Below are 15,834 nucleotides of genomic sequence, written 5' to 3'. Positions count from 1 at the left end.
CTCAGAGACCCAGAGACCCAGAGGACGTGAGACACTGAGACACTGAGACACAGAGGCCCTGAGATCCTGAGACACTGAGGCACTGAGACATTGAGACTCAGAGACCCAGAGACCCAGAGGCCCTGAAACCCTGAGACACTGAGACATTGAGACTCAGAGACCCAGAGGACCTGAGAGACTGAGAAACAGAGACACTGAGACACAGAGGCCCTGAGACCCTGAGACACTGAGACACTGAGACTCAGAGACCCAGAGACCCAGAGGCCCTGAGACCCTGAGACACTGAGACACAGAGACACTGAGACTCAGAGACCCAGAGACCCAGAGACCCAGAGGCCCTGAGACACTGAGACCCAGAGACGCTGAGACACTGAGACACTGAGACACGAGACATTGAGACCCAGAGGTCCTGAGACCCTGGGACCCTGAGACACTGAGACACTCAGACACAGAGGCCCTGAGACCCTGAGACACTGAGACACTGAGACATTGAGACCCAGAGACGCAGAGGCCCTGAGACCTTGATACACTGAGACCCTGAGACCCAGAGGTGCTGATACTCTGGGAGCCTGAGACACTGAGACACTGAGGCATTGAGACTCAGAAACACAGAGACCCAGAGGCCCAGAGACCCTGAGACACTGCGAACCAGAGACCCAGAGGCCCTGAGACACTGAGACACAGAAACCCAGAGGTCCTGAGACACTGAGACTCAGAGACCCAGAGGTCCTGAGACCCTGAGACACTGAAATACTGAGACATTGAGACTCAGAGACCCAGAGAACCCGAGACACTGAGACCCAGAGACGCGTAGACCCAGAGGCTCTGAGACCCTGAGACACTGAGACACTGAGACATTGAGACTCAGAGACCCAGAGACCAGGAGACCCTGAGACACTGAGACACAGAGACGCAGAGGTCCTGAGACCCTGAGACACTGACACTCAGAGACCCAGAGACCCAGAGGGCCTGAGTGCCTGAGACACTGAGACCCAGAGGCCCTGAGACCCTGAGACCCTGAGACACAGAGGCCCTGAGATACTGAGATACTGAGACCCAGAGACCCAGAGACCCTGAGACACTGAGACGCTGAGTCCCTGAGACCCTGAGACACTGAGACAGAGAGACACTGAGACGCGTAGACACAGAGGCTCTGAGACACTGAGACACTGAGACATTGATTCCCAGAGACCCAGAGGCCCTGAGACCATGAGACACTGAGACCCTGAGACACAGAGGACCTGAGACCCTGAGACACAGAGACCCAGAGGCCCTGAGACCCTGAGACACTGAGACACTGAGACATTGAGACTCAGAGACCCAGAGACCCAGAGGCCCAGAGACCCTGAGACACTGAGACACAGAGACCCAGAGGCCCTGAGACCCTGAGACACTGAGAAATTGAGACCCAGAGGCCCTGAGACCCTGAGACACACAGACCCAGATGCCCTTAGTCCCTGAGATACTGAGACCCTGAGTCCCAGAGGCCCTGAGACCCTGAGACCCTGTGATACTGAGACCCTGAGACACAGAGGCCCTGAGACCCTGAGGCACAGAGAGCCAGATGCCCTGAGACCCTGAGACACTGAGACGCAGAGACCCAGAGGCCCTGAGACCCTGAGACACTGAGACACTGAGACATTGAGACTCAGAAACCCAGAGACTCAGAGGACATGAGACAGAGAGACCCAGAGGACGTGAGACACTGAGACACAGAGGCCCTGAGACACTGACACGCTGAGACAGTGAGACAGTGAGACATTGAGACTCAGAGACACAGAGACCCAGAGACCCAGAGGACATTAGACACTGAGACACTGTGACACTGAGACATTGAGAGTCAGAGACCCAGAGGACCTAAGGCACTGAGACACTGAGACACAGAGACCCAGAGGCCCTGAGACCCTGAGACACTGAGACACAGAGACCCAGAGGCCCTGAGATCCTGAGACACTGAGACACAGAGACCCAAAGGCCCTGAGACCCTAAGACCCTGAGACCCTGAGACATTGAGTCCCAGAGACCCAGAGGCCCTAAGAACCTGAGGCACTGAGACACTGAGACTCAGAGACCCAGAGACCCAGAGGTCCTGAGACCCTGAGACACTGAGACACAGAGACCCAGAGGCCCTGAGACACAGAGACCCAGAGGCCCTGAGACCCTGAGACACTGAGACACTGAGACATTGAGACTCAGAGACCCAGAGACCCAGAGGCCCTGAGACCCTGAGACCCAGGCACCCTGAGACACGGAGACGTTGAGACCCAGAGGCCCTGAGACCATGAGACACTGAGACCCTGAGACCCAGAGGTCCTGAGACCCTGAGACACAGAGACATTGAGACTCAGAGATCCAGAAACCCAGAGGCCCTGAGACACTGAGACCCTGAGACACTGAGACGTTGAGACTCAGAGACCCAGAGACCCAGAGGCCCTGAGACACTGAGACCCTGAGACGTTGAGACTCAGAAACCCAGAGACACAGAGGACATGAGACAGAGAGACCCAGAGGCCCTGTGACACTGAGACACTGAGACATTGAGATCAGAGACCCAGAGGCCCTGACACCCTGAGACCCTGAGACATTGAGACTCAGAGACCCAGAGACACACAGGCCCTGAGAACCTGCGACACTGAGACCCAGAGACCCAGAGGCCGTGAGACCCTGAGACACACAGACCCAGAGGCCCTGAGTCCCTGAGACACTGAGACCCGGAGACCCAGAGGCCCTGAGACCATGAGACAATGAGACCCTGAGACCCAGAGGTCCTGAGACCCTGAGACACAGAGACACAGAGGCCCTGAGACCCTGAGACACTGAGATCCAGAGACATTGAGACTCAGAAACCCAGAGACCCAGAGGCCCTGAGACCCTGAGACACTGAGACCCAGAGACATTGAGACTCAGAGACCCAGAGACCCAGAGGACGTGAGACCCAGAGACCCAGAGGACGTGAGACACTGAGACCCTGAAACACTGAGACACTGAGACACTGAGACATTGAGACTCAGAGAACCAGAGTCCCAGAGGCCCTGAGACCCTGAGACACTGAGACCCAGAGAATTGAGACTCAGAGACCCAGAGACCCAGAGGACGTGAGACACTGAGACACTGAGACACAGAGGCCCTGAGATCCTGAAACACTGAGGCACTGAGACATTGAGACTCAGAGACCCAGAGACCCAGAGGCCCTGAAACCCTGAGACACTGAGACATTGAGACTCAGAGACCCAGAGGACCTGAGAGACTGAGAAACAGAGACACTGAGACACAGAGGCCCTGAGACCCTGAGACACTGAGACTCAGAGACCCAGAGAACCAGAGGCCCTGAGACCCTGAGACACTGAGACACTGAGACTCAGAGACCCAGAGACCCAGAGGCCCTGAGACATTGAGACCCAGAGACGCTGAGACACTGAGACACTGAGACACGAGACATTGAGACCCAGAGGTCCTGAGACCCTGGGACCCTGAGACACTGAGACACTCAGACACAGAGGCCCTGAGACCCTGAGACACTGAGACACTGAGACATTGAGACCCAGAGACGCAGAGGCCCTGAGACCTTGATACACTGAGACCCTGAGACCCAGAGGTGCTGACACTCTGGGACCCTGAGACACTGAGGCATTGAGACTCAGAAACACAGAGACCCAGAGGCCCTGAGACACTGCGAACCAGAGACCCAGAGGCCCTGAGACACTGAGACACAGAAACCCAGAGGCCCTGAGACACTGAGACTTAGAGACCCAGAGGTCCTGAGACCCTGAGACACTGAAATACTGAGACATTGAGACTCAGAGACCCAGAGAACCCGAGATACTGAGACCCAGAGACGCGTAGACCCAGAGGCTCTGAGACCCTGAGACACTGATACACTGAGACATTGAGACCCAGAGACCCAGAGGCCCTGAGACATTGAGACTCAGAGACCCAGAGGACCTGAGAGACTGAGAAACAGAGACACTGAGACACAGAGGCCCTGAGACCCTGAGACACTGAGACACTGAGACTCAGAGACCCAGAGAACCAGAGGCCCTGAGACCCTGAGACACTGAGACACTGAGACTCAGAGACCCAGAGACCCAGAGGCCCTGAGACATTGAGACCCAGAGACGCTGAGACACTGAGACACTGAGACACGAGACATTGAGACCCAGAGGTCCTGAGACCCTGGGACCCTGAGACACTGAGACACTCAGACACAGAGGCCCTGAGACCCTGAGACACTGAGACACTGAGACATTGAGACCCAGAGACGCAGAGGCCCTGAGACCTTGATACACTGAGACCCTGAGACCCAGAGGTGCTGACACTCTGGGACCCTGAGACACTGAGACACTGAGGCATTGAGACTCAGAAACACAGAGATCCAGAGGCCCAGAGACCCTGAGACACTGCGAACCAGAGACCCAGAGGCCCTGAGACACTGAGACCCTGAGACGTTGAGACTCAGAAACCCAGAGACACAGAGGACATGAGACAGAGAGACCCAGAGGCCCTGTGACACTGAGACACTGAGACATTGAGATCAGAGACCCAGAGGCCCTGACACCCTGAGACCCTGAGACATTGAGACTCAGAGACCCAGAGACACACAGGCCCTGAGAACCTGCGACACTGAGACCCAGAGACCCAGAGGCCGTGAGACCCTGAGACACACAGACCCAGAGGCCCTGAGTCCCTGAGACACTGAGACCCGGAGACCCAGAGGCCCTGAGACCATGAGACAATGAGACCCTGAGACCCAGAGGTCCTGAGACCCTGAGACACAGAGACACAGAGGCCCTGAGACCCTGAGACACTGAGATCCAGAGACATTGAGACTCAGAATCCCAGAGACCCAGAGGCCCTGAGACCCTGAGACACTGAGACCCAGAGACATTGAGACTCAGAGACCCAGAGACCCAGAGGACGTGAGACACTGAGACCCTGAAACACTGAGACACTGAGACATTGAGACTCAGAGAACCAGAGTCCCAGAGGCCCTGAGACCCTGAGACACTGAGACCCAGAGAATTGAGACTCAGAGACCCAGAGACCCAGAGGACGTGAGACACTGAGACACTGAGACACAGAGGCCCTGAGATCCTGAGACACTGAGGCACTGAGACATTGAGACTCAGAGACCCAGAGACCCAGAGGCCCTGAAACCCTGAGACACTGAGACATTGAGACTCAGAGACCCAGAGGACCTGAGAGACTGAGAAACAGAGACACTGAGACACAGAGGCCCTGAGACCCTGAGACACTGAGACACTGAGACTCAGAGACCCAGAGAACCAGAGGCCCTGAGACCCTGAGACACTGAGACACTGAGACTCAGAGACCCAGAGACCCAGAGGCCCTGAGACATTGAGACCCAGAGACGCTGAGACACTGAGACACTGAGACACGAGACATTGAGACCCAGAGGTCCTGAGACCCTGGGACCCTGAGACACTGAGACACTCAGACACAGAGGCCCTGAGACCCTGAGACACTGAGACATTGAGACCCAGAGACGCAGAGGCCCTGAGACCTTGATACACTGAGACCCTGAGACCCAGAGGTGCTGACACTCTGGGACCCTGAGACACTGAGACACTGAGGCATTGAGACTCAGAAACACAGAGACCCAGAGGCCCAGAGACCCTGAGACACTGCGAACCAGAGACCCAGAGGCCCTGAGACACTGAGACACAGAAACCCAGAGGCCCTGAGACACTGAGACTTAGAGACCCAGAGGTCCTGAGACCCTGAGACACTGAAATACTGAGACATTGAGACTCAGAGACCCAGAGAACCCGAGATACTGAGACCCAGAGACGCGTAGACCCAGAGGCTCTGAGACCCTGAGACACAGAGACACTGAGACATTGAGACCCAGAGACCCAGAGGCCCTGAGACCATGAGACTCAGAGACCCAGAGACCCAGAGGCCCTGAGACACTGAGACCCTGAGACACTGAGACGTTGAGACTCAGAGACCCAGAGACCCAGAGGCCCTGAGACACTGAGACCCTGAGACGTTGAGACTCAGAAACCCAGAGACACAGAGGACATGAGACAGAGAGACCCAGAGGCCCTGTGACACTGAGACACTGAGACATTGAGATCAGAGACCCAGAGGCCCTGAGACCCTGAGACCCTGAGACATTGAGACTCAGAGACCCAGAGACACACAGGCCCTGAGAAACTGCGACACTGAGACCCTGAGACCCAGAGACCCAGAGGCCGTGAGACCCTGAGACACACAGACCCAGAGGCCCTGAGTCCCTGAGACACTGAGACCCGGAGACCCAGAGGCCCTGAGACCATGAGACAATGAGACCCTGAGACCCAGAGGTCCTGAGACCCTGAGACACAGAGACATAGAGGCCCTGAGACCCTGAGACACTGAGACCCAGAGACATTGAGACTCAGAGACCCAGAGACCCAGAGGCCCTGAGACCCTGAGACACTGAGACCCAGAGACATTGAGACTCAGAGACCCAGAGACCCAGAGGACGTGAGACACTGAGACCCTGAAACACTGAGACACTGAGACATTGAGACTCAGAGAACCAGAGTCCCAGAGGCCCTGAGACACTGAGACACTGAGACATTGAGACTCAGAGACCCAGAGACCCATAGGACGTGAGACACTGAGACACTGAGACACAGAGGCCCTGAGATCCTGAGACACTGAGGCACTGAGACATTGAGACTCAGAGACCCAGAGACCCAGAGGCCCTGAAACTCTGAGACACTGAGACATTGAGACTCAGAGACCCAGAGGACCTGAGAGACTGAGAAACAGAGACACTGAGACACAGAGGCCCTGAGACCCTGAGACACTGAGACACTGAGACTCAGAGACCCAGAGACCCAGAGGCCCTGAGACCCTGAGACACTGAGACACTGAGACTCAGAGACCCAGAGACCCAGAGGCCCTGAGACACTGAGACCCAGAGACGCTGAGACACTGAGACACTGAGACACGAGACATTGAGACCCAGAGGTCCTGAGACCCTGGGACCCTGAGACACTGAGACACTCAGACACAGAGGCCCTGAGACCCTGAGACACTGAGACACTGAGACATTGAGACCCAGAGACGCAGAGGCCCTGAGACCTTGATACACTGAGACCCTGAGACCCAGAGGTGCTGACACTCTGGGACCCTGAGACACTGAGGCATTGAGACTCAGAAACATAGAGACCCAGAGGCCCAGAGACCCTGAGACACTGCGAACCAGAGACCCAGAGGCCCTGAGACACTGAGACACAGAAACCCAGAGGCCCTGAGACACTGAGACTTAGAGACCCAGAGGTCCTGAGACCCTGAGACACTGAAATACTGAGACATTGAGACTCAGAGACCCAGAGAACCCGAGATACTGAGACCCAGAGACGCCTAGACCCAGAGGCTCTGAGACCCTGAGACTCAGAGACCCAGAGACCCAGAGGCCCTGAGACACTGAGACCCTGAGGCACTGAGACATTGAGACTCAGAAACCCAGAGATCCAGAGGACATGAGACAGAGAGACCCAGAGGCCCTGCGACACTGAGACATTGAGATCAGAGACCCAGAGGCCCTGAGACCCTGAGACCCTGACACATTGAGACTCAGAGACCCAGAGACACACAGGCCCTGAGACCCTGCAACACTGAGACCCAGAGACCTAGAGGCCCTGAGACACACAGACCCAGAGGCCCGGAGTCCCTGAGTCACTGAGACCCTGAGACCCAAAGGACCTGAGACGCTGAGACCCTGTGACACTGAGACTCGGAGACCCAGGGGCCATGAGAACCTGAGACCCTGAGACACAGAGACCCAGTGGCCCTGAGACTCTGAGAACCTGAGACACAGAGACCCAGAGGCCCTGAGACTCTGAGAACCTAAGACACTGAGACACAGTGAACCAGAGGCCCTGAGACCTTGAGACCCTGTGACCCTGAGACACTGAGACATTGAGTCCCAGAGACCCAGACGCCCTGAGACACTGAGACACTGAGACACTGAGACCCAGTGGCCCTGAGACCCAGAGACCCAGAGGCCCTGAGACACTGAGACCCTGAGACACTGAGACATTGAGACTCAGAGACCCAGAGACCCAGAGGACCTGAGACACTGAGACACAGAGGCCCTGAGACCCTGAGACACTGTCACACTGAGACATTGAGACTCAGAGACCAAGAGACCCAGAGGGCCTGTGTCCCTGAGACACTGAGACACAGAGACCCAGAGGCCCTGAGACCCTGAGACACTGAGACATTGAGACCCAGAGACGCAGAGGTCCTCAGACTCTGATAAACTGAGACCCTGAGACCCAGAGGTCCTGAGACCCTGGGATCCAGAGACACTGAGACACTGAGACATTGAGACTCAGAGACACAGAGACCCAGAGGCGCTGAGACCCTGAGACACAGAGGCCCTGAGACCCTGAGACACTGAGACACTGAGATACTGAGACATTGAGACCCAGAGACGCAGAGGCCCTGATACACTGAGACCCAGAGGTCCTGAGAACGTGGGACAATGAGACACTGAGACATTTAGATTCAGAGACCCAGAGGCCCACAGGCCCTTAGACTCTCGGACACTGACGCACTGAGACACTGAGACCCTGAGTCACTGAGACACAGAGACCCAGAGGCCCTGAGACCCTGTGACACTGAGACTCTGAGACCCAGAGGCCCTGAGACCCTGAGACCCTGAGACACTGAGACACTGAGATATTGAGACTCAGAGGCCCTGAGACCCTGAGACACTGAGACACTGAGACCCAGTGGCCCTGAGACACTGAGATATTGAGACTCAGAGGCCCTGAGACCCTGAGACACTCAGACACTGAGACCAAGTGGCCCTGAGACACTGAGACCCAGAGACCCAGACGCACTGACACACTGAGACCCTGAGACACTGAGACACTGAGACATTGAGACTCAGAGACCCAGAGACCCAGAGGACCTGAGACACTGAGACACAGAGACCCTGAGAGCCTGAGACACTGACACACTGAGACATTGAGACTCAGAGACCCAGAGACCCAGAGGGCCTGAGTCCCTGAGACACTGAGACACTGAGACATTGAGACCCAGAGACGCAGAGGCCCTGAGACCCTCATAAACTGAGACCCTAAGACCCAGAGGTCCTAAGACTCTGGGACCCAGAGACACTGAGACAATGCGACACAGAGGCCCTGAGACCCTGTGACACTGAGACTCAGAGGCCCTGAGTCACTGAGACCCTGAGACCCAAAGGACCTGAGACCCTGTGACACTGAGACCCGGAGACCCAGAGGCCCTGACACCTGAGACCCTGAGACACAGAGACACAGAGGCCCTGAGACTCTGAGAACCTGAGACACAGAGACCCAGAGACCCAGCGGCACTGAGACTCTGAGAACCTGAGACACTGAGACAAAGAGAACCAGAGGCCCTGAGACCTTGAGACCCTGCGACCCTGAGACACTGAGACATTGAGTCCCAGAGACCCAGAGGCTCTGAGACGCTGAGACACTGAGACACTGAAACCCAGAGGCCCTGAGACACTGAGACCCAGTGGCCCTGAGACCCTGAGACACTGAGGCATTGAGACTCAGAGACCCAGAGACCCAGAGGGCCTGTGTCCCTGAGACACTGAGACACAGAGACCCAGAGGCCCTGAGACACTGAGACACTGAGACCCAGAGACGCAGAGGCCCTGAGACTCTGATAAACTGAGACCCTGAGACCCAGAATTCCTGAGACCCTGAGACCCTGAGACACTGAGACCCAGAGGTCCTGAGAACCTGGGACACTGAGACACTGAGACATTATGATTCAGAGATCCTGAGGCCCAGAGGCCCTGACACCCTGGGACCCTGACACACTGAGACACTGAGAGACTGAGACATTGAGACACAGAGACCCGGAGGCCTTGAGACCCTGAGTCACTGAGACACTGAGACACAGAGACCCAGAGGTCCTGAGACTCTGAGACCCTGAGACACTGAGACCCAGAAGCCCTGAGACCCTGAGGCACTGAGACCCTGAGACACAGGGGCCCTGAGACCCTGAGACACAGAGACCCAAAGGCCCTGAGACTCTGAGAACCTGAGACACAGAGACCCAGTGACCCAGAGGCCCTGAGACCCTGAGACCCTGAGACACAGAGACCCAGAGGCCCTGAGATACTGAGATACTTAGACCCAGAGACCCTGAGACACTGAGACACTGAGACCCAGAGGCCCTGAGATACTGAGATACTCAGACCCAGAGACCCTGAGACACTGAGACATTGAGTCCCAGAGACCCAGAGGCCCTGAGACCCTGAGACACTGAGACATTGAGACCCAGAGACGCAGAGACCCTCAGACCCTGATACACTGAGACCCAGAGGTCCTGAGACCCTGGGACCCTGAGACACTGAGACACTGAGATATTGAGACTCAGAGACCCAGAGGCCCTGAGGACCTTAGACTCTGAGATACTGAGACACAGAGACCCAGAGGTGCTGAGACACTGAGACACTGAGACTCAGAGGTCCTGAGACTCTGAGACCCTGAGACACTGAGACCCAGAGGCCCTGAGATACTGAGATACTCAGACCCAGAGACCCTGAGACACTGAGACATTGAGTCCCAGAGACCCAGAGGCCTTGAGACCCTGAGACACTGAGACATTGAGACCCAGAGACGCAGAGACCCTCAGACCCTGATACACTGAGACCCAGAGGCGCTGAGACACTGAGACTCAGAGACCCAGAGGCCCTGAGACCCTGAGACACTGAGACACAGAGACCCAGAGGTCCTGAGACTCTGAGACCCTGAGACACTGAGACCCAGAAGCCCTGAGACCCTGAGGCACTGAGACCCTGAGAAACAGGGGCCCTGAGACCCTGAGACACAGAGACCCAAAGGCCCTGAGACTCTGAGAACCTGAGACACAGAGACCCAGTGACCCAGAGGCCCTGAGACCCTGAGACCCTGAGACACAGAGACCCAGAGGCCCTGAGATACTGAGATACTTAGACCCAGAGACCCTGAGACACTGAGACACTGAGACCCAGAGGCCCTGAGATACTGAGATACTCAGACCCAGAGACCCTGAGACACTGAGACACTGAGTCCCAGAGACCCAGAGGCCCTGAGACCCTGAGACACTGAGACATTGAGACCCAGAGACGCAGAGACCCTCAGACCCTGATACACTGAGACCCAGAGGTCCTGAGACCCTGGGACCCTGAGACACTGAGACACTGAGATATTGAGACTCAGAGACCCAGAGGCCCTGAGGACCTTAGACTCTGAGATACTGAGACACAGAGACCCAGAGGTGCTGAGACCCTGAGACACTGAGACACTGAGACTCAGAGGTCCTGAGACTCTGAGACCCTGAGACACTGAGACCCAGAGGCCCTGAGACCCTGAGGCGCTGAGACCCTGAGACCCTGAGGCCCTGAGACCCTGAGACACAGGGACCCAGAGGCCCTGAGACTCTGAGATACTGAGACACAGAGACCCAGAGGGCCTGAGACTCTGAGACACTGAGACCCAGAGGCCCTGAGACTCTGAGAACCTGAGACACAGAGACCCAGAGGCGCTGAGACCCTGAGACACTGAGACACTGAGACTCAGAGGTCCTGAGACTCTGAGACCCTGAGACACTGAGACCCAGAGGCCCTGAGATCCTGAGGCACTGAGACCCTGAGACCCAGAGGCCCTGAGACCCTGAGACCCTGAGACACAGAGACCCAGAGGCCCTGAGACTCTGAGAACCTGAGACACAGAGACCCAATGACCCAGAGACCCAAAGGCCCTTAGACCCGGAGACCCTGAGACACAGCGACCCAGAGGCCCTGAGATACTGAGATACTGAGACCCAGAGACACTGGGACCCTGAGACACTGAGATGCTGAGTCCCTGAGACCCAGAGACCCTGAGACACTGAGACTCAGAGACCCAGAGACCAGGAGACCCTGAGACTCTGAGACACTGAGACCCTGAGACACAGAGAACCAGAGGCCCTGAAACCTTGAGAACCTGAGACCCTGAGACACTGAGACACTGAGACCCATTGTCCCTGAGACACAGAGACCCAGAGGCCCTGAGATACTGAGATACTGAGACCCAGAGACCCTGGGACCCTGAGACCCTGAGACACTGAGACCCAGAGGCCCTGAGATACTGCGTCCCAGAGACCCTGAGACCCTGAGACACTGAGACGCTGAGTCCCTGAGACCCAGAGACCCTGAGACACTGAGACTCAGAGACCCAGAGACCAGGAGACCCTGAGACACTGAGACACAGAGACCCAGAGGTCCTGAGACCCTGAGACACTGAGACCCAGAGGCCCTGAGATACTGAGATACTCAGACCCAGAGACCCTGAGACACTGAGACACAGAGATCCAGAGGCCTTGAGACCTTGAGAACCTGAGACCCTGAGACACTGAGATGCTGAGTCCCAGAGACCCAGAGGCCCTGAGACCTTGAGACACTGAGACACTGAGACCCATTGTCCCTGAGACACAGAGACCCAGAGGCCCTGAGACCCTGAGACACTGAGACAGAGAGACCCAGAGGTCCTGAGACCCTGAGACCCTGAGACACTGAGACTCAGAGACCCAGAGACCCAGAGGGCCTGAGTCCCTGAGACACTGAGACCCAAAGGCCCAGAGACACTGAGGCACTGAGACTCTGAGACCCAGATGCCCTGAGACTCAGAGACCCTGAGACACAGAGACGCAGAGTCCCTGAGATACTGAGATACTGAGACCCTGAGACACTGAGACATTGAGACTCAGAGACCTAGAGACCCGGAGACCCTGAGACCCTGAGACACTGAGACACAGAAACCCAGAGGTCCTGAGACCATGAGACACTGAGACTCAGAGACCCAGAGACCCAAAGGGCCTGAGTCCCTGAGACACTGAGACCCAGAGGCACTGAGACTCTGAGGCACTGAGACCTTGAGTCCCAGAGGCCCTGAGACCCTGAGACACTGAGACACAGAGAACCAGAGGCCCTGAGAGCTTGAGTACCTGAGATCCTGAGACACTGAGACATTGAGTCCCAGAGACCCAGAGGCCCTGAGACCCTGAGACACTGAGACACTGAGACATTGAGACTCAGAGACCCAGAGACCCAGAGGCCCTGAAACCCTGAGACACTGAGACACTGAGACACTGAGACTCAGAGACCCAGAGACCCAGAGTCCCTGAGACACTGAGACCCAGAGACCTTGAGATACTGAGACCCAGAGACCCTGAGACACTGAGACACTGAGACATTGAGACTCAGAGACCCAGAGGACCTGAGACACTGAGAAACTGAAACACTGAGACACAGAGGCCCTGAGACCTTTAGACACTGAGACACTGAGACATTGAGACTCAGAGACCCAGAGACCCAGAGGCCCTGAGACCCTGAGACACAGTGACTCAAAGGCCCTGAGACCCTGAGACTCAGAGACCCAGAGACCCAGAGACCCAAAGGCCCTGAGACACTGAGACCCAGAGACCCTGAGACACTGAGACCCAGAGACCCAGAGACGCTGAGACACTGAGACACTGAGACATTGAGACTCAGAGACCCAGAGGCCCAGAGGCCCTGAGACCCTGAGACACTGAGACACAGAGACATTGAGACCCAGAGACGCAGAGGCCCTGAGACCCTGATACACTGAGACCCTGAGACCCACAGGTCCTGAGACTCTGGGACCCTGAGACACTGAGACACTGAGATATTGAGACTCAGAAACACAGAGACCCAGAGGCCCTGAGACAATTAGACACAGAGACCCAGAGGCCCTGAGTACCTGAGACCCTGAGACACTGCGAACCAGTGATCCAGAGACCCTGAGACACTGAGACACAGAGACCCAGGGAACCCGAGACACTGAGACACAGAGACACTGAGACGCGTAGACCCAGAGGCTCTGAGACCCTAAGACACTGAGACATTGAGACCCAGACGCCCTGAGACCATGAGACACTGAGACCCTGAGACCCAGAGGTCCTGAGACCCTGAGACACAGAGACCCAGAGGCCCTGTGACCCTGAGACCCTGAGACCCAGAGACACTGAGACACTGAGACACAGAGAACCAGAGGCCCTGAGACCTTGCGACCCTGCGATCCTGAGACACTGAGACATTGAGTCCCAGAGACCCAGAGGCCCTGAGACCCTGAGACACTGAGACCCAGTGGCCCTGAGACCCTGAGACACTGAGACACAGAGACATTGAGATTCAGAGACCCAGAGACCCAGAGGCCCTGAAACCCTGAGACACTGAGACACTGAGACATTGAGACTCAGAGACCCAGAGGGCCTGAGACACTGAGAAACTGAGACACTGAGACACAGAGGCCCTGAGACCCTGAGACACTGACACACTGAGACATTGAGACTCAGAGACCCAGAGAACCAGAGGCCCTGAGACATTGAGACAAAGTGACTCAAAGGCCCTGAGACCCTGAGACCCTGAGTCACTGAGACTCAGAGACCCAGAGACCCAGAGGCCCTGAGACACTGAGACCCAGAGACGCTGAGACACTGAGACATTGAGACTCAGCGACACAGAGACCCAGAGGTCCTGAGACCCTGGGACCCTGAGACACTGAGACACTGAGACACAGAGGCCCTGAGACCCTGAGACACTGAGACCCTGAGACCCAGAGGTCCTGAGACCCTGGGACCCGGAGACACTGAGACACGGAGACACTGAGACTCAGAAACACAGAGACCCACAGGCCCTGAGACAATTAGACACAGGGACCCAGAGGCCCTGAGTACCTGAGACCCTGAGACACTGCGAACCAGTGATCCAGAGACCCTGAGACACTGAGACATAGAGACCCAGAGAACCCGAGACACTGTGACACAGAGACACTGAGACGCATAGACTCAGAGGCTCTGGGACCCTAGAACACTGCGATCCAGAGACCCAGAGGCACTGAGACACTGAGACACAGAAACCCAGAGGCCCTGAGACACTGAGACACTGAGATACTGAGACATTGAGACTCAGAGACCCAGAGAACCCGAGACACTGAGACACTGAGACCAAGAGACGCGTAGACCCAGAGGCTCTGAGACCCTGAGACACTGAGACATTGAGACCCAGAGACCCAGAGGCCCTGAGACCATGAGACACTGGGACCCTGAGACCCAGAGGTCCTGAGACCCTGAGACATTGAGACTCAGAGACCCAGAGACCCAGAGGTCCTGAGACACTGGGAGACTGAGACATTGAGACTCAGGGACCCAGAGACCCAGAGGTCCTGAGACCCTGAGACCCTGAGACATTGAGATCAGAGACCCAGGCGCCCTGAGACCGTGAGACACTGAGACCCTGAGACCCAGAGGTCCTGAGACCCTGAGACACAGAGACATTGAGGCTCAGAGACCCAGAGACCCAGAGGCCCTGAGACACTGAGACCCTGAGACACTGAGACGTTGAGACTCAGAAACCCATAGACCCAGAGGACATGAGGCAGAGAGACCCAGAGGCCCTGCGACACTGAGACACTGAGACATTGAGATCAGAGACCCAGAGGCCCTGAGACCCTGAGACCCTGAGACATTGAGACTCAGAGACCCAGAGACACACAGGCCCTGAGAACCTGCGACATTGAGACCCAAAGACCCAGAGGCCCTGAGACCCTGAGACCCTGAGACACTGAGACGTTGAGACTCAGAAACCCATAGACCCAGAGGACATGAGGCAGAGAGACCCAGAGGCCCTGCGACACTGAGACACTGAGACATTGAGATCAGAGACCCAGAGGCCCTGAGACCCTGAGACCCTGAGACATTGAGACTCAGAGACCCAGAGACACACAGGCCCTGAGAACCTGCGACACTGAGACCCAAAGACCCAGAGGC

Source organism: Carcharhinus amblyrhynchos, unplaced genomic scaffold, assembly GCF_965287045.1.
Source record: "Carcharhinus amblyrhynchos unplaced genomic scaffold, sCarAmb.v2.hapA chromosome_222, whole genome shotgun sequence".
Lineage (NCBI taxonomy): Eukaryota > Metazoa > Chordata > Chondrichthyes > Carcharhiniformes > Carcharhinidae > Carcharhinus > Carcharhinus amblyrhynchos.
This window is presented reverse-complemented; position numbering follows the sequence as displayed.